The sequence below is a fragment of the Teleopsis dalmanni genome, chromosome X (assembly GCF_002237135.1).
Source record: "Teleopsis dalmanni isolate 2A chromosome X, ASM223713v2, whole genome shotgun sequence".
In the NCBI taxonomy this organism is placed as follows: Eukaryota; Metazoa; Arthropoda; class Insecta; order Diptera; family Diopsidae; genus Teleopsis; species Teleopsis dalmanni.
In genome coordinates, this window is record NC_051848.1 from 26,349,125 (window position 1) to 26,371,848 (window position 22,724).

Below are 22,724 nucleotides of genomic sequence, written 5' to 3' on the forward strand. Positions count from 1 at the left end.
TTTGCATTTTTTTTTTATTTTTGTTTTTTAACTACTTTTTCGGCTTACATTTAACAAGGCGAAAAGCGTCTTCTCCTTTGGCCATCTGCTTTTCCAGCTACTTTTTTTTTCAGCTATTTTTTTTTCAACTACTTTTTTTCACCCACATTTTTTTTGCTACGTTTTTTGCTACTTTTCAGTTACAACTCATCAGCGCCAGCTAATATTTTATTTTGTGTGTTTTCATTTCAGTGAACGCCAGTTTGGGGTTCGGGTTGGCTCATCCAGCCAGCTTTGTGTAATTTCACATGATTTAAATTTATACAGGAGCTTGGTGTTAAATTGTTATGTATGTATGTGTGTGTGTGTGTGTGTGTGTGTGTGAGTGGGTGTGTTGTCTTGTCATCTTATGGCATTTATGCGAAAAGTAAAAATATTCCTCTTTCTCCCATAACTCTCATCCACAATAGCAAATACTCAATTTTTGTTGATGTGGCGTTACCATCATCTCGCTTAACAGTTTAACCCATAAATATCCGTTTGTCCCGAATTTTTTCGTCTTGCCTCTCTTGCCACTCTTGCCATTCTTGCCACTCTTTCCTTTTTTGATTTTTTATTCCGTTCGCTTTATGCTATAACGTAATTTGCTTTTGTTTCTTGTTTTATTGTTGTTTATTATTATTATTATTATTGCTCTTACTTAGCGCACATTTTTTTATAGTTGTTGTTGTTGTTGTTGTTGCCTTCAATACTGGCAATTGCCGGGTTATGTTACTTTATAGGGCGGCATATCCTTGGTCAATTGTGTGCTGTGAAATATACAAGCAAATTAAAAGCTTCCAGCTGAGTAGGATTTTTTTTCGATTTTTTTGTTCGTTTCCAGTCTTTGTTTTTATTTTATATAATAATTTTCAGTATTTTTCTTTACATTTTCTCGATTTTCCAGTTATAAAAATTACCTTTTTCATTTAAAGCGTCTAAAAGTAGACGCTTAGTCATTGCAATTTGCTTGGATTCGCGTTTTCTGAATTGCGGTAATAATTTTTGCATGAATTGCTGCAATAATAAAAGCTATAATACACCATTTTTATTACTATTATTTATTAAAATATATTTTTGCTTTGATTTTATTTTTTAAATGTACTCAAACATATTCCCGTACAAATGTAAATAAATAACATGGATTTTTTTTTGAGGTCGTATATAGTATATAATTAAACAAATAAATGAAATTAACAATATGTTAACTATTTTTTATAAAGACTTATTTTTTTTCTACAAAAAATTATTATTTTTTGCTTAAAACAATTCATCTACAATATTTACTTGTCATTTATTTGCATATTTTTTAGGGGACAGTATAGTTTAATCCTTGAGATTATTCCTTTTGTCCCTCAAAATTAAAATTTATTAATAAATGATAACCGGAAGGGTCAAATTTTTTTTTGTACTAGCAAAACTTGTTTATCATATATACCCTAGCCTTGTGTAAAACAAACCGCTTAATAAAAAAATTAATATTAATAAAACTATTAAAAAAAAATATTGAAAAATACAGAGTGTTCAATTTAGTCCCATATATTTTGCTAACATTATAGCAATATTTGTTTTAATTTTTTTTTTTTTTGCGTTTGGTGAAAAGCAACAAAACTCACCATGTGAGACTTGAACCCATTAAAAACATTTCTTGAAAACCATTTGACCATTTCGGCTGAATCCGTAATTCTATAACCACTGTGTAAGACATAAGAAGCTTAATATGTGAATAATTAATTATTATTGTTAGGGGATATGGCACTGCGGCCGTCGGGTCTATTAGAGTAAGTTTCTAAACCCTGTTGCGGCAATAAAAAGTAATACAGAATCTACTTATCAGAATTTTATTGCCTCTTCCGTAAGAATATACATTCCCAGGAATTTATTCTGTATGTGCATTAGCGCTGGGCACTCTAACAGTACATGTGTGGCCGATTCCTCATTCTGTTCACAGAATCTACAGTTTGCATCCGTATATATACACAGTCTCGCAAGGTGGTCTTTTAGTTTACAGTGCCCTGTTAGGAATCCTGTGTTGATTTTAAGTTTTTCTTTTGATTGGTTCATACAATCCTGGTATTTGCATAAACTTTCACCAAAATAGTTTTTGCATTCAGTTATGTTTGCCAAGTCACCATTAGAAGTTTATGTAAACTTAAATTCATATTTTAAGCCACTATGAGATATTAATGCTCAATAAAATCAAAATACAAAGCTTTCTAGGCATAACATAATTACAAAATTAAAGTCAAGTAGTGTTTATTTAAGAAAAAAATTCAGAGAGTACCAAATTATATGCTCCGATAAGCTACGTGCACTCCGTGTTACCAACTGTTAAAGAAGTAATTCGTCAATATGCACCTTAATTCCTGGAGAGACTCAAGTTGCAACCAAATCCCCATGCTCGACATTTGTCTTCTGCAGTTGCATTAAACAGCCTTAAAAGAAAATTATTGATAAACATGAAAACCCTAGCTCTATAGCATAAATGTTTGGTTTTTAAGACAAGCACAATTATTGTCAATTACACTATTTAGAAATTCTTAATTAATAATCTTAAAGAAAAAAAAGAAAGAAAAAAGTAGTGCTTGTTTGAAACCGATATGTCGGAAAAGTTGCTGTACTACTGAAAATATCGACACTGTGAGATAACTGAGGACTGTGAAAGAAAATAGACCACAGTTAATTAAATATTATTCTGAAAAATCTAAACCACATTTTATACCTTTCTTGAAGACTTACTTTACTTTAAGGTTTTTAAAGTTGACTTAAGCCAGGGACTTGAACCAAATCATTACTTATTATTTAAACATTTTAAAGATAGTTCCATTATATTAAGAGAGAAGTTCAAAATAGATACCACACATTTCATTTTATAATTTATTTTTGACCTGTATTTATAAGTATCAATAATATTATAATATGATTATGAATTAATAATTTTTTATAAGCTATGACTTATACCTATGTAATATATATTCGTATTAATAGCTCTTTTATGAACACCCGTTATAAAAGTAATAATAAAAAGTGTGATTAAAAAACTGTAATCTATTAAATCTATATATAATAATGTCGCAATATAAAGAAAAAATTGTTTCAAAAAAAATGTGATTATTGATGACTAAAATATCCAGTTAATATTTACTTTAAATAAATAAAGTATTAAATTCCTATTTACACTCTATTTACATAAATAAAAAACTTTTGTATGTTAAATAAAATCAATTTAAAAATAAAAATTATTTAAGTATATGATAGGCAGACTTATATTAAAAACAAGCAATTATTTATATTGTAATTTAACGTCATTTATGACGGTAGTGACTACTTTAATTAAATATAAAATATTCTATTTTTTAGAGAGATTTCGCTAAGCAGTCAACTACAATAACAAAAATTATGTTATATTATTTTAATTAATGGAATTTTTATGACTATAGTTCATTACTTTTCGAAACTTCTCTAATAACATTTTTATATATTATGAATTTAAAAATAATATAACAAGTATTTTTATTATAAATATTTTTATGTTTTTAACATGTTTTTCTCTAGAATATCAAAAATCTTTTTTTAATATTCAGTCGTAAAAACAATATTTATATATAGTTTTTTATATATTTTTAATCTGACTGTAGATCTTATTAAATAATAAAATGTTATACTCTATATTTCGACTTGTCTTGAGAGTCATCATCCGGATTACGATCTACAAAGATATTTATAACAGTTTACAATATTTTAATTATTAATTTTTTATAAAGTGATTTGAAATTTTGGAATTATATATATTTAAGTTTTTAAATAAGAATTTTAAGTAATTTTTACGTACTAAAAGTTAATATTATTAAACCTACATATACATCATCTTCTTTCCTCTATCGTCCATATTGTACTAATTTTTACTAATCACTTTTCTATAGAGGTGGGCTACATTCTCCGTGTCGGTTTTATAGTACATTCTTTTGTTTTGGGTATTTTCACGGTATGTAGCATCTCTAGCGCCATTCTCTTTTCATGATTCTTCTCTTCGCATAACACCTCTGCCTGTTTAAGATCGGCTTCATGTGATTTCTTTGTACAGTGGGCACAATATTGTAAAACTTTCTTATTTCTTAATTTTTGGTCCGATTAGTGTCCACTAATTCTTGTTTTTAATATATTTTTTCACATTTTTCTGTGTTATTTCCCAAACATGGTAACATATTTTATATATTATGTTGAACCTTTCCTTTCTTTCGGAATTTTGGTTTTTGTTAAAAACCTTGTTAAAAAATTGTGGAATATTATTTTGTATATTTGTTACAATGTTATATTTGTTCTTATCATATATTACCTATTTACCTATACCTATTAATATACATATAGTTTTATATTATTAATTATAATCACTTAATTATTGAAATCGAGTAAAAGTAGAATCAGATAAAAAGGCTGATTTTCATGCATGTGCTTCTATTATTACTCGTATTATTAAATAATAGGCTATGAATACACCCCGACCTAAAAAATCTATTATGCATCTAAAGGGCCAACTAAAACAATTCTAGACTATTTATAAATCTCGTAATTGCTGTGGGCTAAATTTTATTTATTTGATTTAGGACTAAGATCTCGCTTCTAAGGCAGTCAAGTCTACGTCTTGCCGCCGCTGGGCATCACTATCTACCGCACCTATAATCTTCATGTTGTCATTAAGTTTACAGTGTTCTGTAAGAAGTTCAGTGTAGATTTTAATATCGTTTCTGCTAAGGTTAAGGATTGCGTCAACTTTGATGTGTTGAGGATCAGTGAATCTTCTAGACTGCCGCATGCCTATTTGGGCTCTCCAGTGTTTAAGTAGTTTTTGTTTCTCCTGTTCACATAATAATTTATTATGTGCTTTTATACAAATAAATGAAAAAAATTTAATTTAAAATTTAATAATAAAATTTATTCAAACATGAAATTTTTTTGATATTTATTATATATTTTCCTATTTTAATATTTTTCTATTTTAATATTTTTCTATTTAAATACATTTCATAAATAAATGAACACTTCCTTTACATTTTATTTATAAAATATATTATCTGTTGTCAATAGTAGTTATAAAAACTTTTATTTGATTAATAAATTTCTTTGTTTTTTTTTTTAATTAATATACATAATTTTTTGCTCTATAACTTATATGCAGATATAAATTTCTATTATATTTTTAATTTTGCATAAAAGTTACTATCTATAAATAAATTTCAGTTTTTCGTTATACGTTTATGGAATGAACTCATTAGCTGGTACTTTCTGTGTCCTTTGGGCGTAATTAACAAAAACTGAAAACGAAACTAAAATTGTAAATTATTATGAATTCAGTGGTTTGGATAAGCATTTACATAAATTAAGCAAATTAAATAATTTGTTAACTTTCGAAATAAGTAATTCTATAATTCTATGACATCATTAAGAAATATTAAAATAATTATGAGCTCAGTAGCACAGAAACTGAGATCTTCGAAATCCAGAGTGTAGTGGTGCGGGGCGTGAAAGGGAGAAACTCAAGTTTTCTAAGAAACCACAGAATTTATAAAAACATCACAGAAGTTTGTATCTGCTCCAACACTTTGCAAACTTTTCAGCAAATTCACTGATTTAGAAGTTTTAACTCTTAATTTGAAATACTTCTTAGGTTTTGTTTGCCAACCTGTTGAGGTTTTTATTTGTTCGGCGTAACTTTTCATTCAAGTAAGGAAAATAAAATCCTTAATTATATATTAAATTGCTCCTTATGTTCTTGCCGTGGTTTCTTTAAAGTAATTTCGATTTTAAATTTAAAAGCAATAAATCTTCTTTTAAATTTTAAATAATACTCAAATTTAAAAAAAAAATTTTGAGTTTATTTATCAACCTGATTTTTTAATAATGGTTTTTATGTATTTTTTGTCCAACCATAGACCACTTTTTCTTAAAATTAAACTTTAACGTTTGTTTAATATTTTTTAATATATTTTATATTTCAACTCTCCGTGAGAGTCATCAACAGGTTTGGGATCTAACATGAATTAATATTAATAAAATTTGTATCTACACGTCAAGCAAGTGATTCTATTGTGTAATAGAATATAGACAATAGAATTGATTCTTTTGTGTAATAGAATGTAGACAATAGAATTAATTCTATTGCGAAGGAATAGGAATGAACGGGGTTCTAGCTACCAACGGAGTGGAGCACTCAAAGTCATGAACACTGACTCTGCGCTTCAAATTCGGCAGGACACGAGTTCGATTCCTGGTACTTGCAGTCTCAAAAAATAATTTACGAATAATTAATTATAAGAATTATTTTCAAGATCACTTATGATGGGTATTTGGCAATATTTCAAACAGTTTTATGGTCAAACAAAAATTCATTTAATTAAAATAATATAAAAACAAATTTTTGTTGGAATCGACTGACTTCATTCTATGTTGACTACATCAAAGTATATTCCCAACGTGTCGTTTTATCTGGTTGACATGACAGTAGTTTGCAGTTTCGAACTCTTTTAAACTCTTTAAAAAGTTGACAGCGATATTATCCACACAGTCAATAACACAAAAAATCCAAAATTGCAACAGCATGTCAACAAATTTGTTGCAACACTTGTGGTGCCACAATTTGTCGTGTGCACAGCACGACATCTAGCGTTCTTACTTGACACTCTCATATCCTGTTTTGAATGTCTTGAATATTTGGAAATTTCGTCACAAATTTCTATTCCACGAAATAGCACGCAGGGGGGAAAATATGATATATTGTATATAGAAATTGTTTTTCTTTAAACAATAAAAATTCACTATCCCCCTCCCCCCTCTCATTCCATAACTCCCATTACTTTCTACACTTTCCTCTTACGCGTTATTTGCTTCCCTCGAAATAGAATAAAATAATTTATTCGCTCGCCACATATCTGAGGTGACAGGGACTGTTTTCAGTGCGGCATTCAAATTAAATTTCCCAATAAAAGCTGTGCATTTTTATAGAAATTCTTTTATTAATGTTTATATTTACATTAAGACCGAAAAGTTTTCGGAAATTCTCATTTAAAATTCGCGCGCTGTATATTTTTCGATATTTTAAGTTTATGTAGTTTGGCAGCACTGTCCTTAATTACTATGCCAAAAATGAGCGCGATCTGTCAGACAGTTCGTTTTCGGCAGCTGTTGAAACCAGTTCACCTCAGTAGTGCGTTGCGAAAAAAACAATGGAAAAAAATATTGAACAAAGAGTTTGCATCAAATTTTGTGTTTCGAACGAATTTCGTGTGCAGAATCGTTGCGAATGCTACAAAAGGCTTATGGGGAATCAGTTTTATCGAAAACTCAAGTTTATGAGTGGTACAAAGCCTTTCAGGACGGTCGTAAGACCGTCGAAGACATTTCGCAACGCACTACTGAGGTGAACTGGTTTCAACAGCTGCCGTAAACGAACTGTCTGACAGATCGCGCTCATTTTTGGCATAGTAATTAAGGACAGTGCTGCCAAACTACATAAACTTAAAATATCGAAAAATATACAGCGCACGAATTTTAAATGAGAATTTCCGAAAACTTTTCAGTCTTAATGTATTATCTGCTATTAACAAAATCAGTTGATAACACACAAAACAAGCATATAACGGGGGGGACGGCATATAATTAAGGTTACACGAAAACACTTAACATTTTTATGTGGCAATTTGACTGCCTGATAAGAACGAAATGGCAACAATATGCGATATGTTCAGTTATACAAATATATATACATCTATATACATCTATGTATCTATAGATGTGCAAATATATGTATATGTGTTACTATCTGTAACTGTTACTTACTGCATCAATGTTTGCGAGTGTGTGTGTGTGTGTGTGTGGGTGTGTAGATGTGGATTTTAATATTTTGGAAAAGTTTGTTAACGCATTATTTCCAGGCAATTTATTTTAATATTGAGCAATTTTCGTTGAAAGCTTAAAACCGCAAACAAATATTATTTCAGTGCAGATATAGATACAGACTACATCTGTGTAGAATATAACAACAATGGATGTATGAACAATTCGGCAATTGATTTTTATTACTGAAATTTTAATTTAGAAAATATGAAAGAAACGAATAAATAAAAAAAAAAATGCAACATAATAAAATAATTAAAATTAGTGCAAAAAATATAATAGTATTTTGTGGTTTTTCAGTTATATTGGCATTTTTTATAACAATAAATCGATTCACTATTTTACTATATTAAAAAATTCCGCAAAAAAAAACAAATAATTTTAAAAATATAAAGAAAATTATAATCCTAAATGCAAAAATATACATATTTTTAAAATGGCAAAAATGATTATAAAGTGAAATAAATTAATATTGAACTACATCAGCAACAATTGTTGCAATTTTCAACTTTCAACAATTAACTATAAAAATCAATATCAACAATATAAACAACAAAAAATTGCATTCATATCAACGAGTTCAGTATCAGTCCTTAACAAAACTGCTACAAAATTATTTGTATCATTTGTTTTATATATTTGGGGGGTGCATACCCCTAATCCCATACTCACAAATTATAAGTGAATTTCAAATATGTCAAATTCAAATTCCCGCCTTATAAAGACTCCTTATATACGCCGGTCAGTACCCGGTTCAGCAACACAAGTGTCAACTTCCACACAGAATGTCATTAATAATTTAACATACTGTGCTCAGAGTGCAACTGTTGCAACAACAACAACAACAGCAACAACAAAATTACTGCAACAACATCAATCAACAATACAACAGCAGCAGCAACAACAGCAACAACAACAGCAGCAGCAGCACCACCAACAACAACAACAACAACATGTTGAACAAAAACAGCACCATTATCAGCAACAGCTTCAGCACCAGCAACAGCAACAGCACCAGCAGCAACAACAGCAACTGTTGTCACCAACAAAATGCATATTGCATGGTAGTGGTAACAATGGTGCCAACAGCTTGAATAAGCCCACATCGTGTCCTGATTCACCAATCCGACGAGTTTCGTCAAGCTTGAAAAATTCTGCAATGGACTTTGCTTCGAGATTTTTCAACAAATGCAAAGCAGCAACTTTCACCGTAGATGGTGCTACATACACAATAGGTGAGTTGAATCGAACAAATTTGAAGGCATGCTGATATGAGAAATTCATATTCTGCCAAAAGCGACTTTATTCTTTTTTCACATTGACGTTGACTTTGATTTTTTAATGAATTATGTATAAGATACATTTGTAAAATCAAGTAAGTTTTCCTTTGCAGCATTTTGTAGAAATCTTTGGTTGACAAAAAGTTTTAAATGTTTTCGACTATATTAAATAAAAGTTGTTGAATCATTATTTGTTAATAAAATGTAATTATTGAATAACTATGAAGTGAAAAAAAATATTATTAACATTCAGTACACCTGAATTAAGACTCACTGTCGAAGTATATGAGGACGCAATGTCTACGTTTCTTCGTTAAATAGTTCAATCCGTTACAACTAAATGATCAACAAATAATTGGAAGAAAATCGTTTTACATCTATAAAATATACTGACTTTAGGTTTCCAAACTAACTAACTATAAGACAATCGGTGATTGATGCTTTCCTATTTGCTCAAAATAATACTTATAGAGAACTTTTCACTAAAATATTCACATTCACCTTACCAGCTAGGGTGATACCAATCTTCCTCCAATACAGCGGTATAAAATTATAATATCAGATCTAAACAAAAAATACACTCGATTTTATATATATAGTTACTAATCGGGTCATTCTTTAATGATTTTATTATTAATATAGATTTAAAATGTACAGGATTTAAATTTAAAATGTGTCACTTAAAAACCACAATAGGTTTAGTTTTTTGCCTATCCGTGATATACTACTCGTATACTATATAATAATATAGATCGCTTTTATTTATTATAATATGTTATATTACACAAAGATTTACTTTTAAAATCCATTATAATAGAGGAAACTATTTTCTTTACAGAAATGTTTTTTAAATTGTAGTAAACAAAAAATATTTATATATAATTAATTTAAATATATTTAAATAATATTTTTGCTGATCATATAGCTTTTGAAATTATTGTCAAATAGCCGTCATAAGTCTCTCATATATAATTATATATATATATATATTATATATAATTTTTTAAACTGCAATTACCAAAGGTTCAACTTATACTCTTATAAGTCGAACTTACATTTCCGATTTGTAGCTCGGAGCCCACGTTTATTAGCCAAGCGACTTAAAATTGGTTTTAATTCCCTTTTTTGTATGTTATGTTATATTATTATGTTATATTATTACATATAATTATTACATATAATATATGTATGTTATATTTATATGTTTTTTTATATATTATGTATAACAGTACAATACCAACACTATATAAATCGTTTTAGGTCAACGTGCACAAAACAAATATAGAAACCATTCCCTAAAATTTAGAAAACTTCTGCCTGTTTATTCAACTTTCTTCTACTTACATTTACGGCATGCATCAAATTTTTCATCAAAATCAGACAAATAATCAAAGATATATCAACCAACAAACCAACAATATTCTTTCCCCAACAAGTATACTCCATAGACTTAAATTGAACTTAACACATTTTAGTTTTTCTAAAACCTATTTCTAATATTATAAAATAGAATATATATTAAATATTTTCATTTATGAGTAGTAAAATCCGTTGCAATTATTTGAATCTTATCAAAATAGAAAGTATCAACTGAAGAGATAGATGTGAAGTATTATACGATTGCATGGTATATATTTTATTTAAAATTTATAAAGCGAATAATAATGATTAGTTAAAAATAATATGTTTTTCAAAAAGATTCTTTTTTGTCAATAGAATAAATATACACAAAACAAACATTTCTCTCAAAATATATTTTATACACATGTAATATATCCACTTCATTTTTAGTGTGCTTATGATTTACAATTCTCAATTAGTATAAATTCTATTTCAATAAAACTGAATGCAGAGTAAGTATAATGTATTTTATTTTAATATATGTCAAACATTACTACGAACTTGTCTTTTTCTAGTTTTTTTATCTTTCAAACAAGGATACACAAAAATATGAATGAATTGATTAAATTCCCACAAAATAAAATTGTAATAAACATGTATATGATCACTTAATTTCTTGCTTATTCTGAAAAAGCCTACATGTACCTGATTTTAATATATATCAAATATGTAAGAAATAACATTTCTTTTACAAAATCTTTATGAAGTAGTTCTTAAAAATAGATATAAGTTATTTATGGTTTAAATTAGGGCTGTCCAGACCATATATGATCGAGGGCCAATGCAAGTCACTGCCATACACTACCATGTTTTTTTTTTTATTTTTTTTTTGTGGAGAAAAAAAAAATTCATTTGAATTCAGTTTTTTTTTTTGGATATAATAAAACTAAAATAATAAATTAAATTAATTAAATAAAAGAGGGACAAAAAACCTGAAACTTGAGCATCGAAAGTTTGTGCAACCTTGGCTAATTGTGAATAAACACGATTAGTCATCGTTTCTAATTTTGCAGGCACGAGTTCTAAGCCTGACACTTGCAGTCCAAACAAATTATATACGGACTATAAACTAATAAAAGAATTTGATTATCTCCTAAGACCATTGATGATGAGTACTTGACAACACTCGAAACAGCGTTATATGATCAGTCAGTTTTCAATAAATTGAATAAAATTTTTGTCCCTGTCTTTTCTTTGCTATTCGAGTCCGTCTCACTTTTAAATAATTCTTTTCCGTAATAAGGATGTATCACTCTCTCCAAAAAAAAAATAAACATTTATTTATTTTATTTTTATATCCTTATTGCAATTTAATTAATACATTTACAATTTTCAATGTTAAATATTCTCGTCGTTCCTTAAGTTCTCGTATGTGAAATTACAAATATCTTCCTTCACTCGTATGAGTCTCACATTGAATGGTGAATGCACACCCGTAGTTGTTTATATATGAAATAGGATATCAGAAAAATGTACAAAAATAAACAAAAGCAAAGGACTTCAAGGGCTTGCATCTAATAAGTTTCGAATTGATATTGCATATTCTGAGAAGTAACTGAGGGTCAAAACAATACCAATTTGTTTGTAAAATTATATTTTTTTTTATTAATATACCTTTTTTAGTTACTGTTTGCTTTGCAGTGTCTAACATCTGCCGTATTGCATCATTGACATTGCGTTCACATTATGAAAATGAAGGCAAGGACAATATCGAATAGCTCAAATCTAGGTCATAATTTGATTTAATATTGATTTGACTTTGCAATTGAATCTCACAAGTTCACTTTGCTAGAAAAACATATACTAAAAGGGTTCGACATGTGCAACTATAAGACACACGTGCTTTAAATTCATATTAAAAACGGAAATTTAAATTTTTGAATTTATGATGAAAATAAATTTCGATTCCTCTGTTGTCAATTTCAATAACTGACTCATATAGAGGACTACTGAGCCCACACAATAAATAGTTTGCGTTGATTTAGTTTATGTTTCTCATAATTATTATTAATAATTAAATGGTAATATTGTTTCTTCTAATAATTTATTTCAACTTCTTGAAAACGACTTTATATGGTTATCATCAGTTCATGTATCTATCTGAGAAGCATAGAACCTCAATAAAGCATTTCCAACGGGTTTCATTTTTAGGCAAAATCTTCAGCTGTTTCTACATGTTTCCAGACTCCTCGATTTCCTAAGGCAACGTTCTTCTGCATGTGCTTTTAGGACATCTCCTTTTACAACTGCCTTGATGGTTCCAAACAAGGGATTGTCAACAAATTTCCATGGCGTGGTTTCACAGTATGTGACTTTCCCACCGCCATTTTCGTGGTTTCATGTAATTAGTCATTGGTTTCAATCTACAGTTTTCATATAAATCGGAATTACTAATGACGTTAGGCCACAACACCTTGAGAATATGCCGAAGACATCTGTTGATGAAACTTTGAACTTTGACAACACGTACATTTGTGTCCGTGGAGAGTTTCGTGTCGGATCAGAACGTTCCTTAGAAATTTTGTGTTCATAATTAAATTGAGTGCATTAAAAAGGTTTTTGAAGATTTCTGATTTTATTCATGATTTAGGTATGAAACGAGTGACAGAAAATTTTGCTGCTTTTCCAATCTTTGATAAGCCATACATCACAATGATATTGCATCCACTAAATTCTGCAGACATTGTTCCCCGCTTTTTCTATTTCTCAAATTCAAATATGATAACATTTTTCAATAATAGATAAGATAAAGTTGATATCGCAGCGTTAAGACCATATCTACAAAGACGTTTCAACAGTGTTTCTCGGGCTGAAGTCAGTCATATAAGAATATGATATCAAACGTATATATGGAATGGAACCGAAAAGACATTGTAGCTAAAATATATAATTTTGACAAATATGAAAGAAAGATTACAGATGAAATGAGTATTTTTTTGAAAAGCAAACTTCAAAAAAATTTCAAGAATTTTTGAAAAATTCTCCTTACATTCTAATCGCGTCTCGTAATAAATACATATTTAAGGCTTACATTTTAAATTTTTTTTATTCTTATTAAATAAAAATTGTACATTTAATAATAATATTAAAAATGATTGCAAAAATATTTCAAATCTTTTTGTTATCTATATTTTTCACTTCAAAAAATAAATCATTCCTTTTTGTTTGTATTCCATCCCCTTATCAATATTTTTCTATCGGAACTATTCTTCATTTACGGATAAAATGCAAATATTTTTCTGAACATGATGTAAATTAAATAAAAATATGTACTTATTATTATTATTTATTGGTTCGATATTGAGAGTGTAATTGTATCTTTATTCTGTATTTTTTTCTCATTTCGACCAGCGCAAGAGTAATTACTTTGTCTCTCCTCAAGGCCCAATAAATCATCGCAGTTTATTGGTGCCACTTATCAATCAGTAATGCATTTAAGTGGGGAAAGTATTTCGGAAATCGATATCAAAAAGAAAAAAGACATAACACAGATATTTTCAAGAAAATATTGGCAACGTATTGCTGAGATAAATTAAAGTTTTTAAGTTTAGATAAATAACATACTTGGCATTCAAGAAGTTGTAGTGTAACGATTTTATAAAAATCTTAAAATATAAAAATATAATTCATAATTCTCTAATAATCTATTGACTATGTATTAAGAAAGTAACTTGCCAAAATAAAAGTACAAAAATGTATGTGTATTCAGGATTTTGTTAGGACTTTTGAATTGATTTCCATTAGTTAAAAATTGGAACCTGCATCTTAATATTAGTATTTTTGATTACTGAATATAGTCTTATAAGCTCTTATATCATAAAATATTTTAAAGATTATTAATTAATTTAGAATTTTTTTAATTACAAATTCAAAGAACCAACATTTTTTAAATAAAAATAATTTATTTCGAAAGGACTTGCATACTAAACTCATATAGATATTTTTATATTCTATTAAGTTTATTATATATACTTTTGAAGAGTGTCTAGTAGATTTATCATCGGAAATACTGTCTTCTCAAATAAAGCAATCTTGACTCATACTTAAATATGGTAGAAAGGATTATGTTAAAGTCAAAAATCATCATTTTAAGATGAAGTGTAACAATGTTTTTGAAAAGACACTACTTATCAAAGAATATTTATCAAAGGGTCAAAAACTGTAGTATAGATGTTAGCAGGACTTATGATACTGTTTATAAATAATGAGAAACAATATATGTATATGCCCGATCAATAAATTGATTAAACTCTTAAAAAAGCATTTTTATTTTACTATTTCATCATTAGCATTAGTATTACATTCTTAAACTAGCATTATTTTAAGGAAGTAGTTTATTGTTAAGGAATTCTTTATAGTGTCACGGAGAATATAGTTTTTACACCATGAAGCGAAGAAGATATATTTTAAAGTTTTGCTTATGGATGGTATTTTTTTTTTTGCAAATTTTTTGTAGATAAACAGAGACTAAACATTTTTATTAGAAGTAATAGATTTTAATGCACTTACACTGCATACTTTCTTCCAAGAACGATGAAGGTCTCTCAATACTAACTTTGCTGATCCTTATAATTCGGCAGTAGGCGTCGTATTTTTTTTTTGTAAATTTTTTTGTAAATCATTTACATTGAAAGTAATAGACTTTTAGGCACTAATACTGCATACTTTCTTCCAAGAATAATAAAATCTTGGAAGATAGATAAACAGAAACTAATCATTTTCATTTGAAATAATAGATTTCATCGCACTTGCACTGCATAACATATATTTTCCAAGAATGATGAAGGTCTCTGATCCTTATAATTCGATGATAAGCATACTAGCATGTTAACAATTTTGTAGTCGAGCAATAGATGGACGAATCAAAGTGCTTATAGCTTTGTTTGCAGAGATATATAAGGAAATTTATGAGTAAATTTTTTCTAATCATCCTTTTTAAGTGAAAGTGTGATTTTTTGAAATTCTTTTTACAATTTATAATAATCAATAGTGGAGAATTCATTTGATTATCAGTAACGAATTTGTTAGATCCCGTTTTAATAAATCATTGATTTTATTATTCGTTGCGTTATGACTTTAAGTGATGACTCTGGTGTAGTAATTTTTTATCGAACTTTTGTTTAAGAAATATGGACGAGTTCCACATAGAAGTCTTTCTCAACATTTTTTCTGTTATTGCCATTTGCTTGGTATTAGCTTAGAATTGCTTCAAGTTTGATGAACGTTGTATCTCTACTATTTATTTCTTTTAATGTTTCATATAAACGATATTTACTTAGTTTTTCTCTTATTAGTTGCAAAAACTTCTTCAGATACAAAAACCTTTTAACGTTAATATTATTCTTTAAATGATTTTAATATATTTAATATTAATAAAAAGTTTTAATTTATTATTTTACTATATAGTATATAACTATTTTTATATAAGTTCCAAAAATGCATATATACATTGTAATAAGAACTGCTATTAAATAATAAAAGAAAAATAACTTAAATTTTTTCAACCCATTAAAATCTTTCAACCCATTCCTTATACTTACTAACATACACCGTCTTTCATATATTCAATGTCAGTTTGTTATTTTCAACACAATGTATCTTATTTTTTTTCTTACACTGCACACCGGGACGCTTTATTATTCGATTTAAACAAAAGCCTAATACCATTGTTAATGCCTACATCCATTCATGTCCTGCCAATCTGTCTAAATTCTAAACAAAGCCAGTACAGAAATCAATGTTTAATCAATGCCATTTTTTAAGCATTTTTTATGCTTGTATTACTTCTATTGGGTCCTTTTCAATTTTAACCAAAGGATTTAGTGCAACATGACTTAGGTTAGGTTTTTCAATGGATTTTGGTAATATTTTATTTGGAGCTTATCCAAATAGAAAGTATAACATTTGTGCAAAGTATATAGTAGAGATTCTCTTATGTCGACTCACAACCTGTTGCCGCAATGACCATTCATTCGTTAATTTATTGATTTTTCATCATTTTCCCAAAATGGAAATTTATTGAACTGTAAAGCAGAGCTGGGAAAATACCAACAAATATCCTGCAACAAGTTCAGACAAAACTTTTTAACTGCTTCGTTTAAATATTGTAGAAATAAATTTTGAAGTTATTTTTAAATTTATTTTCCGAATTTTAAGGACCTTTTAGAGTTTTGGATGCGTTGAATTTTTACAGGTTAACTCGAAATGAGTAAACGTTTTCTATCTTTTATAGTATCATATGAATGCGTTAGTAAACTAATAACTAATTTAATAACAGATTTAAGTGGCGTCAGCGAAAGTAAGTAAGGAAAGGAATAAATATAATATATAATAATTTCTATAATATTATTAAAGAAAGAAAGAAATTATACAGGATATAAAAAAAAATGTTAATTTTTAAATGAATATGGAGCGGAAACTAATTGCAACTTAAAGGGGTATGAACAGTAATGAAACAACAACAACAAAAATTTTAATTATTTATAGAAGTTTGGCTGACCACACAACGCTGTTTCGAGTGTTGTCAAGTACTCGAAATGATCATAAGTGATCCTTAGGAAATATTCGAATTTTTATTTAATTAGTTTATAGTCTGTATACAATTTATTGGACTGTTATAAAGGTTATAATTTCTTTTAAGGAAATTTAAAAAAATCGAAAACGTGTTATACCCGCTGTTATGATCCGTACCTAGTTTGATACGGACTGAAGCTAATCCGGCACTTGAACCAGCTTAGCTTTTCACGATATGTTATCCTCCGTATCTAGTCTGATACGGATTCACTAATCCGGCACTTTAACCAGCTTAGTAATTCACTTACGTAATCCGGCACATGAACCAGTTACGTAATTTATAGATATCTAGATATATATGTAAATATATATATAGATATTTATTTGTTTATTTTATTTTTATTATTGATTTTCAAATTCGGCACATAAACCGACTTTGCTCAAGGTTCTTTTAGGCACTTAAACCAAAAGAAAACACTTGGTTGTATTCAGGTTGTTAAATTGAATCAAATGTTTATTAAAAATGTTGTGCTTTTATACAAAACACTTAACACTAAGCTTATGGTAAAGGAGGAAATGCACCCAGTTCCCACGATTTGTTATCCGATGGACTTTGAACATTCAAGGCCAAGGGCATTCGTGGGAAATATGTGCATTACCTATGCTTATACTATTTAATGCAATCAGCAAGCTGATATATGTATTTTGCCATATATCAACCTGCTTCACAAATTTGGTGACTTAAATGTGTTATCACTGAAGCCATGCGCCAACTCATATTGCACCTGTGGGAACAACAGAATTGTCGCAGCGACTTGCCTATTGCTGCAACTCACAACGAACACACGATAAAAGAAAATGAACATAATGCTTATCAACCTTGCACAGTGGCGTGTGAAGATGATCATGTTACGTCTGGCACGCTGCTAGCGTGCGAATATTTAGTTGTGAGAGCCAGCAACATTGCTAAATGTTTGATAACACAAATAAACACCAACAACAAAAACAACATAAGAACTAATTTAGGTACTTATGTACACATATAATTAATGCACTAATAAAAATACAATTATAATAATTGACAATAATAATACAATAATAAGAAAACAATTATAATGATTGATACAATGATAATAGATTTAATATGAAACTTAACATTCTCCCTCCTGTTGACTTCGGTCAAATCTGTGCTTCTACGTCTATTTCGAATTTTGATTGTTGTTGTCGAGTTCGGGGTTGAGGTACTGGATTGTTGTTCCGCTTTCTTCGTTTATACGTATATCGAACTATGATAATGCATAGTATTAATATACTTAGTCCAAGTGCTAAGTACTCGATAACAAAATGATGTTGATGATGTGCTCTTTCATTTGCAGGAAGTTCTTCTTGTTGTTGAAATGTCTTTAAAGCCGCTTTCAGCTGATTGATGTCATCATCATGCATGGGAACACTGGTGTTCTGCCAATTTGGTGACTGATGTTGTTGTTGATCTGTTGTTGTATTCATTGGACCTGAATGGAAACTCGTATGAGAGTACTTTAAACGAGTAGTCAACGTATAATGACTATATAGTGATGTTGTGGTATGTTTAAGTACACACCCTGGAGGTAATTCCATTAATCCAGTATCTTGCAATGTTATTTGTGACTGCTCTTTGATACATACTACGTTTAGTCTCACAGGTTCTCTCGTCGCGAACACCCAATGATTTCGTGCTATCGGTTGGAACCATAATGCATTCATATTAAAACGTTGTCAGGAACAGGATGCCGTATAGTTATTAAATAGATCAAGTTCACACTCACATTTGCCGGAACCTGGAGAGTATACTTCTTGGGTATTACTACACAAATACTGATCGTCTTGTAACGTTCTGCATTGACTTAACTGTAAGTCTGACATGGTGAAATATTCATTCCTGTGAGCGGTGAATGCTATTAGAGTAGTACATGGTGTTATTTGCTGATAGATGCTGTCTTTAACCCCCGGTATTGGAATTACAGAGAACAAATCAAATATTTGATCACTGACTATTGGCAGTGTTATCCGAAACAGAACTTTGGTGTCGACTAGACCGCTGGTAACGGTCATTAATGAATAGAGTTCAGCTATGTTGCTCGTATTCCCTGGCAGACGCGTGGTTGGATTGAGATGCTCTCGAATCGTAGTTATTTCATTATTAAGCTGCACTGGTGTCAACAGAAGCGGACTGATTTTACCATGATTGGTATCAGTTAAAACGCCTAAAATTGCAGACTCGTAAAACTGCACGTTGGTAGTTACACTCAGCAATTGTGTTGCGATTGCGGTGAACAGTTGATAAAGTTTAAGATGAGAAATCTCATCTTCATCCTTTTGTATTTTATTCTGTAAATCAGTCATCCGTTTGACTGTCAATTCGAAAGTTGATTGCGCGAGTTGGCGATCTTTCTTCATGATGTTTAATGTAGAATCTAATATTGACGTTTGATTTTTCAATAGATGAATGAGGTGATCGTCGTTGTCTTTTAAGTGTTGGATAGTCTGAGCCATTTGTTTAGCATATTCAGAATCCAGAACACCAAACACCGCATTTGCGACGTTACCAATGATGTCTATGGCACCTCTCTTCTTTCGTTTAGGTTGTAGTATCATACTAGCTGACAACATTTCTAAGTTTGTCATTTTGAATTGGTCAATTAAGACCCAGCAATTGTTATAACCATTCATTTGGTCACATATGGTTGCCAATGAGTTAGTTGCATTTGTGATAAATTCGACCTCTAACTGTAGAAAACTTATATCATAGTAGGCTATGATTGTCCATTCTGCTGGTGATCTCATGATTGAACCCATGTGTTCAAAATGGATCCCAGGCTTTTTATTGAACGATGTGATGCTGATCCCATTAGCAGATATCAGCGGTAGATAGAACATGATGAGTAACGCTAGTACATAGAGTTTTGCCCGTTTTAGTGGCGTTTCTTCAGGTTGAAGTTGGTGTGAAGTGGTAGACGAATGTAATTCTGCTGGTACCGGTGCCAATTGATGTATTGGCCGCTTCAAACTACCATTCTTAGTTTTACCATCTGCCACTCGAATTTTACCTTTAATTCTTGGATGGGTATTCACACTTCGATTTACTGGCGATTCCTTAATTTGACGAGTATTTCCAATAGATGTTGCTTCACGTTTTTTCTCGACATATGTAACTTGCCCATCATGATTCGCAACTTTATCTAATTTTTGCTCATTTTCGGTGGCCTTTATACAAGTGATTGTATCCTGATTACATCCACCTAAGGCACCGCTGCATACCCAACCAAGCACGGTATTCTGTAATACTGGTAAATTGTTGGTCATATGAATTTGACCTCTTGATATTAACGAATAGAAATGCTCGGCACCTATTAATAAATCGACATCACTGTTTACATTAAACTCGGAATCGGCGAGTTTGATGTTTTTGGGGATCGGCCACTGAGATATGTCGAACGATTTGTTTGGTAGAGGTGAGGTAATTTTTTCCATTACAACTGCTTTCAATTTTATGTTGAAATTAGTGGTACGTGACGAGATGTTGGCAGTGACCTGATGGTTTGCCCTTCTTTTACCTGTGCCAATTCCTGTGATCCATATTGGGTTTGGATTTAGCTGTAGTTGTAATTTTTTGGCCAGGTTTTCTGACATTAGGTTCATTTGAGAACCAGAATCCAGAATGGCTCTGCATTCAATTGCGTCGCCAGTATCTGAATTAATATTGACCTTGGCGGTCCCAAGCAACACATATGGTTTTGTTGACAGTGCTGTAGTTAAAACAGCAGCAGCTTCTTCTTGATTGGAGGAAGTGGTCTTCTTGGGTACAGCCGCGTTGATGTTGGTGAATTCAGGTGCGCCAGTTGTTGGCGCCTTTACATTGTACTGAAGATGGAGTAATGTGTTGTGCGCTTTATTGCATTTGACGCAATGCCTGCTTTTGCAATCACTTGTTCTATGTCCGCTGCGAAGACAATTGAAACACAATTTCAACCGTTGTGCTGCGGAGACACGATCAGAAACTGATAATGCCAAGAACTTGTCACACTGGTAAATTTGATGGCCATTGAGGTGACACATCTTGCAAGATAGCGTATTGTTTGTAGTTACTGTTGCTGTCACTACTTTGACTGCTGGTTGATTTGGATAGACACTTTCCAATGATTGAAATCGCTTTTCCAGAAATAGCAGAAAATCATCAATTGATTGTAATTCACGCGGATGCACTAGAGACTGTTCATATAGCAGTATAGTTTGTTTATCCAATTTTTGAGTTAATACATATAACAATATTGGACCCCAGGAACTGGTGTCAATGCCCAAATTGTTTAATGCCAATAACCCTTCCAGTGTACAGTCATGTATGACCCGAATGTCATTCGCTGCTGAACCCTTCACAGTTGCTTGATTCATGAGTTTCTGGATGATGGACGAAACGATAATTCTTTTATTGTCATACCGTTCCTTCAATATCTGCCATGCTGTTGCATAGTTTTGATTGGTTAGAGCTAGATGTGCTACTAATCCTGCTGCATCTCCAGTTAAATGATTTTTTAAATACCACATCTTCTGTGCGTCTGGCAACTGAGTGTTGTGGATCATTTCTGTGAACAAGTTGTCGAACTCCATCCACTTGGTATATGTTCCGTCAAACTTCGGAATTGTTATGTTAGGTAACCTAACTTGCACCTTTTCCGCAACGAGAGGCGGTTGCTGTTGATTTGATGTCACCTTTGATGTTAGTGACACCAGCACATTTTGAACTTCTTCTTCTAGTTCAATATATTTCTGGATATCATATCCAACTCCTATTGGATTGGAATGTATTTCCCAGATTTTAAAATTAACGGCTTCAATTTCTTGCCATAATTTGTTAATTCTGTCAATATTTACTTGGTAATATGACAGAGGCTGTTGCTCGTATATGCGCTTGACGCCATTGATGAGCCGCAATAATGAACATGATATTGCGCGTTGTTTGTTGATGAGCCCTTGAATCTGTGGATCAGGGCCGCACGCTGGATCAGCTGTGTGTCCAACATCAAATCTTGATGTTGATGGAACAGTTACAGGCTCGACTATTTCTTCTTGGTTGAATTGTTGAATGGCCGCTTCAAATTGTCGGCTGTACTGTTTGTAAATATTCAGGATCTCTTGATAATATTCCTTTTTTATGTAGTCGTGTCCGACTGGAATTGAATCAAGACTCTGAATTTTACTGTCGACTTCATCGAAGGACTCCCACGCTGAGTTTAAACGCTTCAGTCGTTCTTCATAGTACGCCTGGGTTTTCCTTGCCTGACCATCCTTCTTGAAGTTTCTTATGATGTTCTGGATTTCAGCACCTGTTTCAGCCTGTTGGTTGATAAGGTCCTCCATGGTCACCAGAAAATTGATTGTTGAAATGTTGATACGTGTATGTCACCAAATGACAACAATGATGCGTGTATGTCCACAAATGACAATACTGCTGCGTGAATGACAATACTGATGCGTGATAGATCACGTGTATGTCCACAAATGACAATACTGATGCGTGATATCACGTGTATGTCCACTGAATGACAACAATGATGCGTGTATGTCCACAAATGACAATACTGCTGC